This window comes from Helianthus annuus, chromosome 7 (genome assembly GCF_002127325.2).
Source record: "Helianthus annuus cultivar XRQ/B chromosome 7, HanXRQr2.0-SUNRISE, whole genome shotgun sequence".
NCBI lineage: Eukaryota > Viridiplantae > Streptophyta > Magnoliopsida > Asterales > Asteraceae > Helianthus > Helianthus annuus.
Window position 1 is genome coordinate 85,444,438 of NC_035439.2, and position 9,165 is coordinate 85,453,602.

The following is a 9,165-nucleotide window of genomic DNA, read 5'->3' on the forward strand; positions in this document are numbered from 1 at the left end:
ATTCTTATTTATATTGATGTGGAGGCTTAACTGTCACACCCCCAAAATACCACCTAGGAAATGTCCCTGCTAGGCGTGTGACGTACCAACAACGAGCCACTAATTACATTGAACCCATACAAGTTTATAAATAAAATCCTCAATTATTAATGAAGCATACCATCCACAAGTTTTAAACGAAAACCAACATGTTCAGCGGAAGCAAATAGTAAACCAAAGTTAAACTGTTTCAAAACCATTGTAAAAATCAATAAGTCAATCACATGAATCCCTCCAGTCGACCCATGACCACTCCAGCTACTCCAGACAACAAGTTCGAAATCCAAGACATCTAACGACCTGCGAGCACGCAACAAGTGTATCAGACAACGCTGGTGAGTTCATAGTTTACGAAAACGTTGGTTACCAAGTGTTTAGTTTAATCCATTCAAATTGATTCCGAAAGTAATGTTGATAATATCTCGATACTGAACGAGACGGCTCCTGATGTATGTTTTGCCCGTTCCCCAGTGCTCCTATCAAAACACTAGGCATGATTAGGTCATTAGTTCACACTCGTCCTCTCCGGTACAGGGTGAGGGTGCCAAACCTAAGTAGCGCTACCAACTAATACCCCGTTACCTCCCCGGTAACAAAAGATGGGACTTAAGAATTATAGGGTGAGATTATTATCCAACATCCCAGTTTTACCCAAAAGACTTATCCCTCCCCGGGATACCCACTGACTATCCCAACCAACGGGACGCATGCTCAAGAGAGATGAATTCACCTTAGTTCGCTCGGTAAGATTAAGTTACTTTACCCATTCCAAGTTGGCCCACCAAACCCACCAACCAAAACTAGAATAATGTCTCGTGGGGGGGGGGTCTCGATGTCTGCCGACGTGTTCCAAGAACGAGAGGGGAAGGGTGTTTAGGGTTTGTATGTGTTTGAATTATCTTGTTACATGACTTATGGGTGTATACATGCTAGACCAATAGCCAACCCCCATAATATGTTCTACTTGGGCTTTACCAGGCCCAATCATGAATACAACGCATACTTGTGTTTGGGTCTCATTCTTGTGTTCAATATAGTGCATGGAATCATATTAAATCAGAACAAGGGCTTGGATTGGTTTGGTCTTGCGAGACCGGCCCAAAGGGTAACAAAAGTTTAAATAATCAACCATATACTAATAACAACTCAACTCATAACAGTGGGCTGAAGACTAGCTTGTGTGTGGGCCGGATTGATTTGGAATTCAAACTCGTTCTCCTAAGCAAACACTTCACATGTCACGTATAAATAATTCATAAGCGTTCAATATAGTTTAATGCATCAACTTTTCACGTAGAGTTCATGTAGGTTACACTTACATTTAATATTTCATAACATTACACAATACGTGTTTCGTCAGGTAACCACTGCCTTAGATCCGAAACATAAACGACATCGCGTACGTTACCCAATTCGTCGGGTAACTCGAGTTTGTAGGTTACGCTACCGATCCGTCCCAGACTGTTGAATGGTCCATCGTGACGCCAGTTAAGCTTGCCATGCTTCCCAAGCATTCCACACCCTCCCAGTGTGGGACTTTCAACACGATATGATCGCCTACAACGATCTTCCAGCATTTCCCATGTTTATCAGCTTTCCTAACGGTCACGCGTTGCCGCCAATCGACTCTCGATCCAAACAACCTTCCCAAGAATTTTGAGTACCAGTCATGGACCAGTAATTAAGTTGTCAACCATCTCAGTCTAACAAGAAGGTTGGCATTATTGTCTATGTAATGCTCAACAGAGTTGTGTTGTTACCAAGATGATAACTGCCACAGTAATACCCAACCATAGGTAAGAATCCTTCCAATTTGCACCAAAGTCAGTCACACACATGCTCGCAGCATGTCTTCGAGTGCCAGGAGAGTTCGTTTTCTCTGATCGTTTGCCCAACGGCGATAAACAATGCTCTGGTCCTGACGTGAGCCAAGGGTGTTGTGTATTGCCTGACATAAATCATGCATAGATCAAATTCAGAGGTAACAGGAGTTGGCACCTCATACCTAAAAGCCGCCTCTCTCAGGGGAACATTCACAACTGTGAAGACTCGTCAGTTTTCTTGATTGCAAGAAAGAGTGCTGGTAACTTGAGTCCATCAACGATCACCCAGGTGTCACACCCCGATATTTCCACGTATTACCAGTGGGCCCGGTGGGGAGTACCGTGACATAGTTGATACCATCATAGTCAAATAATCACAGTTCAATGCACAGCGGAAGTCTAAAGTAAATATATTACAAACCGATTCAAATGTAACATCAGATATTACAACGGATTGTAAGATGGATCCACAGGCGGATCTTAAACAGGAACATAAACACAGTTCAACAGACTTTAGACGTCTAGGACTTGCAAGATTCCCTATTAACGCCCTGAACTCCCAGCCAATTACGTACAGTACCTGTCACTTAATCTTTTTTGGAAAATACGTCAGTTTACACTGGTAAATACAATTAACCGACTCTTTTGAAAACATTTATGAAAATTGGTTTTAATGCACAATGCACAAATATTCTTTTATAACTTGGGACAATTATATAAAAATAATCTTGTATACAGATTTACATGTTCGTTATACATTCAGGGCCCGATGTTAGAAACCGAGTCAAGATTAACAGACACACCACAAGTATAGGCCTACAAGAGAGTGAGATACCATTTCCCTTACGCAAGTGTCAGGTGTATGCCTACACCCTGTGCTTAAGACGTGGCCATTTCTTAATAATGATGCCAAAGATATCCGCGACATGATCATTAACCCCTAAAGGCCTTTATTTCAAACAAGACAGATTAAAACGGGTTACCTCAATAATTTAATCACAATCTGATTAAACATTCAATACCCGACCAAGCGGTATTATTATAATACCGTATCCCAAGCCCGTATAGGGAAAATAAGTTATGAGTATTTACCTGAGCTATAATGTAATTTTATTCTCAGCCGTATATTCAAATCAGCAAGCACAAGTAACTCTACCGGGGTTCTCAATCTGGAACGAAGGTTTTAATAACCTATTAAATTTCTAACGGGTCTTATTTAAGCCTTAACTTAGACCGGTTAGTTTTAAGGAAAGGTTTACGGCTCAAATCACAAGATTAAGCGAAGACCAGATTAGAATGTGATTTAGACCCGACAAGTATGGAGACTTGCATAACATGGGTAAACACATTCTGAATTTTGAAGTGAAAATAATAAGGTTTGGCCCGTTTCGGTCAATTTAAGCAAACTAGTTACATAAACCGTTCCGAACGCGAATAATGCTTAACGGGTAACCAAAAGAGTCATGAACATGTTCCGCAAGTTAATATGCCTTAAATATGTTGTGATATCAGTAGGATATCTTCCATTATGCCCAAAACGAATTTGAAATCAATTTAAGCCCCGTAGGGGTATTTTAGTCATTTTAAAAGAGGTTAAATAGTAATCTGAAGTTCTGGTCTAAAATAATCAGTAAAAATATTTATTTTGTCAAGTTATATCGGTAAGATATCTCACATATGTGAAATTTATCATTTATGGCCAAACTATGCACCGTAGGGGCATTTTGGTCATTTCACATATGCTTTAAGGGTTAATTTTGGAAAACTGAGTTCAAAAGTTTTATCTACTGTTAAAGTATAAAAATTTATTCATAACATCAGTAGGCTTTAGGTGCCTAATATGGTTTTAAACCATACTATGCGCCTAAATCGCATAAAAGTCGGTATTTGACGGTATTCGGGTTAAATAAGTAAATTAGAGATTTTGAACAGCCTACTTGTTTAAAATAATTTATTTAATATATAAAATCAGTAGAAAAAGGTTTGATATGTAAAGGATGTGTGAAACTCATTTTATTAGCCAAAAGGGCATAACCGTCAATTACCGAATCAATACAAGAACCCTATGTTATGATCAATTTAAAATTTAATAAAAATTTCCAAAAAATCCCTAAATATTATATTACATCAGTGAATAGAAATTTTGGTGTCAAAATTTGGGTTTAAATAGGCTTTATGCCGAAAATGCCGTTTAATTAATAAAAAGCTTTCAATTTACGCTATCGCGCATAATTCTTAATTAGACCTCAAACTGATGTCAAATTATTAGGACATGTTTATAAATCAGTAATAAAGGTTTTTATCCTCTCACATTTTCAAAAATCTTGTTTTTTACATCAAAAGGGCATAATGGTCAACTTTTAGGCAATTAACGGAAACATGCAATAAACTAGGATTTCTAAGGAACCAAGTTGTATAACCTCAGAGAGTTACACTAACCTATAACATGGTCCTAAAGAAATCCTAAGGCATATCTAAACTAAGCTATAACATCATTAGTTATGAATTTTGTTTTAAAAAAAAAACGACTCGCTTGACTTTTATTTTAATTACTTTGACCCGACAATTAACTAAGCAAACGTGGTAATTAGGAGGTGCCCTTTAGAGGGTTTAATACCTACCTAATTTCGATCATGTAGCCATGTTCGTTGCAAACAATGGCTCGATCGTTTAAAAGTCAAAGTGTTTATCGCGAACGTTTGACTTTTCGGCTTTAAGAGCCAAACAATTAAACTAAGCATAAAAGGACACTTACAAAGGGTCCAAGCAAGGATGGAATTGATCTAGAATGCTCAGGTATGAAGCATAGAACCAACTTAGAACAATTCAGATCAAGTGTGAAATGAGAGCAAGAAAAAGTGGGTTTATATAGGATTTCAAGAACCGTTAGGATCGTTTCTCGTAACCCGTGCTTCAATCTTGGCCCTCCATGTGTGCCCATGGTTTCTAAATACAATGGGGGTTGAAAACCAGCTCATAGTATTGAGGATTTTACATAAAAGCCCTTGAAAAATGACCAGAATGCTGAAAATAAGAATCCGCCCAGACCTGGGCGTAGCCTACGGCCTGCACAGATCAAACAACTTTCAGAAGTTGCAGTTTTGGTCCCTGTATGTGTTTAAGCCCATATTTAACCTGTTTAAAGCCCGTTAAGCCATTCTCAAGTCTCTACAATGATGTCTAAACATAAGGAACATAAAACATGCTCAAAAATATGTCGGATGTCGGTTCGTTTGGTCGTACAGTTGCGTTGATCGACTAATCACGACGAAACACGAACGGACGCGAAAAGCGATCCAAATTACACGACGAATGGAATTTTATCATGCCAATCACTAAAATAAAATATTTTAATGATTACATAAATTTTTGGATGTCCGGATATATTCAGAACGTAAGATATGCGCGAAAATGCAAACTTATGTACTTTTTGACGCTGTTAGTCCCTGTTGATCAAATAAGTTTATTTTTGCGCACCAAACACCTCTAAGCCTATATCTAAGCTATGTAAAGGAGATTTAGGGCATGTTTAACTTATGATCATATTCCGGAAGGTTCGATATCATACGAATTGGTATACTTTTGCAGTTTGACGCAATTAGTCCCTCTAAAGCGCAAACTTGAGTATATTATCGTTTAATAGCATCGAAGCCTTATCTAATCCATATTAGGAATTCATGAGAGTATTATTAAACATCACCATGTTTCGGATTCGTGAGAGGGCCATTCAGAGGTATAATTAAACATATTGACACTTTTAACCCCTTAAAGTTACAAAGTTGCGCGTAACGTCATTTAAAGTCATGAAAGCCTTAGATGGCCAATAATTGGCATTCCCGAGAGTATAATCAAATATCATGAAGCTCCCGGTTTGTTGAAAGGTCACTCAGAGGTAAGAATTAACATGTTGACGATTTTAACTCTTCATCGTGCAAACTTTCGATTAATTACGCAAACGGTTACACTCGATTAATCAAGTGGCTCATTTGTGAATATGAATACCGTAAGAGGTTATTCAAAAACTTATTTTAAGTATGTTAACACTTCCAGTCCTTCCATAATCAAAGTTTTCGATTTTTCAAAAAATTAGTCCCTTAAATTCAACGTTTGACTTTATTAGAGTTTATTACACGTGTCGATACATTATTGGACGTGATTTTACGAGGTGTTACATCCTCACCCCTTTAAAAGAAATCTCAACCTCGAGACTTTCTAAAATAATGGAAGTACTTTCTGACGTATTATGAACTTAACCTCCATAGCATATTTGGGGCCTCTCCAAGCACCCAAGGTGACCCATATATTAGGTACATGTATCCCTTTGGAGCTTCTTAACCTGTCGATCCTTAATCGATACGGGTTTCTCATCAACTCATAAATTTTCATTAATCTGCATATCATTATGTGATAATGCGTCTCGACCTATTGGCGAAACATATCCTTCAATCACTAATGTGGGTCACATTGCGAGCTCCACTAAGCTCCTTAAATAGGTTTTAGCTTCTAAGCTATTGACCTTTGATGCATTCGATTTCCTCAAATGATCCTATATATCCAGAGCTTAACTAGCCTGTTGTATAAAAATTTCAGCATACCCTTCTTAGGGTGATACTTCCAATTGGACCTTATTCCTTATTAAGGACTTAAGAGGATTGCGACTTTCATCAATCCTTAATTTTCCGCCGATTACTGGCAACCCTCCGATGATTATGGATTTATATGATCTTATTTGTTGTTTCCAAGGCAACTTTCAGATCCTGATAATTGGACTTACCAATCTTCTGTCTAATAATAGATGTTCAACATTCCATCTATACAAGGTCCCCTAAGGAGCAGCCTTGATACTTACATAACAAATGTTAGTTACAGGAGAGCTTATTTAAGGTGAGATGGTTATTCCAACCACTGCTTAAAACTAATCTTAAGGAATAGCTAATCCTTACAGCTAGTCAAACATATCGACGATCCTGGGCAGCTGATGGCGATTCTTAATTGTTGTCTACATAGGGTTGCGGTAATCATTGCATAAGCATAATGAACCGTCTTTGTTAATTAATAATACCGAACTCTCAGAATATTGAATTAGGTTTTATGAACCTCTATCTTAAAACACACTTAATTAGGGTTTCGATTCTTCCAATGATGGTACTAGCCGTCTTGGAGATTTCACAATAATGCAGCCCTAAGCGGGTTATAAATCTTAACTCTACTTGCCTTTCAGGAGGTAAACAGGGTACTTCTGTGAAGAAGATAGTCAAGATGTATGGAGATTACTGAGATTTCCCAAATCTCAAGCTTCAGTTTATCTTTCGCTACCAGTACCATATAAATGGCACATTTTTCCTTACGAATGCATGGATGCCTTAATTAACGATATTTATTTGGACACTTCTATTATGGATATCTTCTTTGAATACCATTAGCTGACTTTAGTACGATATGACCATTGGGATATCTCAGTGGTTCCATGCATTAAACCTCCATACTGATCAGGCATGGAAGCAATCTATGGAAGACATTAAGTTACACCAATCCTCATATGGCGCCTTTATCATACAATCTGGTATTCGCAGTTGATACAAATCAATGAGATAATAAAATAAAGTAACATATATATTGTCGTACTCTATCTAGAGAAAGAGTACTTTAGATTTCTTATGCCCCTAACTCGTTGCAACCATATCATGTTGCATCCTTCATTTTCTTGCAATCCAAAGTTCTATGCTCTTTTGACTTGCAGATCCCACAAACTTTTGGCTGCGAAAGCGATCATGATTCAGGTTAACGCCACGAAGGATAATACAATAAGTACACTTATATATAGGAAGTACCAGTGGCGTATCCACCATGTACTTATTTTATTATTCTAGTTTCGTTATCTAAATCAGCAATAATCTACACTTGAACCATAATCATCGAGTCGTAAAGTATATCAAAAATTGAATGAAGATTCCTGAAAAGAAATAGAAGAAATGGTTCCTTATGATTTTCGTCGGTAAGTTTCACCTTACATTTAAAATTCGGTGTTCTTATGGGAAAAATTTCTAAAAGTTTGCTAAGCTTATGATATATGGAAGACTTAGTAGTACTTAAATCAAATAGAATCCTTCGCAATAATATTCTTGATTCATGATAAGGGATGTACTTAGTGTCATTATTGATATGAATCGCCTCTTGGCATTCATCAGGAGGGTTTAAGCGCTTCCATTCTTAGATTTTTCTATACTTAGCTATACTTTTCCTTGACAGTTTTAGGGCAGTTAGTTCTGATGTGGCCCTTAGCGCCACAGTCGACACAGAGTGCATACTTATGCTTCTACATTAAGGGAACTAAAGATGCCACACTGCTTTGACCTTAAGTCTGATAAACACTGTTCCAGTGTCTTTTGTTCCAGGTCTTGCATACAGGCTTCTTAGATTTATGGGAGTTATCTTTCTCCCTCTTCCTTTTTCTGGCAGTCTCAGCTTTAACCTAATTACTTACTAACTTATCTAAAGTGAGTGACTGAGATAGATCCATAGTGGATTTATAAGAAGCGGGATTTGAAACCTTAATATGCCCTCTTATTTCTGATGCTATACCATCAATAATTAATGCATTAAGCTTAGACTTTGGATTAACTGAATAGGGCACTATCCCAGACGATAAATTAAAGTCTGTAACATACTGTCAACAGTCTACATCCTTCATGGTGAGAATCAGAAAAATTCTTATTCCACCTTTTCCATTCCGTGTCGCAGACAATCGGTTTTCCTGATAAGTCCATAGACTCGGACCATCCCAATTTGTGTAAGAATATCTTTCCTGTAATTTTACTAAAGTTCTTCCATCAACTAAGGGCATTGCCCTTGAATGACTGTGATATATCTTAAAAATGTCTTTCTCAGCACTAACACTGAGATACATAATGGCTTCCATTTCATCCAACAATTTCATGCAATCAATGGCTCCCTTTTTCGCCGTTGAAGTCTCTTGGCTTGCAAGAGACAAGTACTTTTAAGTACTTCCTTTAGAGGAACGGGGCTCCTCACTATATGTCATCTTATTTGGTTTGTTCTTTGCATTTGAAGTGCGAGCAAAGCTCTTCTCATGAGTAGGGAAATATGATTTAGGGCAAGTACCATTTGGCTCTTTGAATCTTTTCATGACCTTTCTTATAGCCTTTCTAACAGTTGCGTCAATCATAGCTTTGAGATTAACTCCAATAACCTTGAGGTTCACATTTGTTGTATCATTAGCATTTGTGGCATTATTAGTATCGCGACTGTTAGTTGTTCTATCCGAGGTTGCCTTACTCGAATC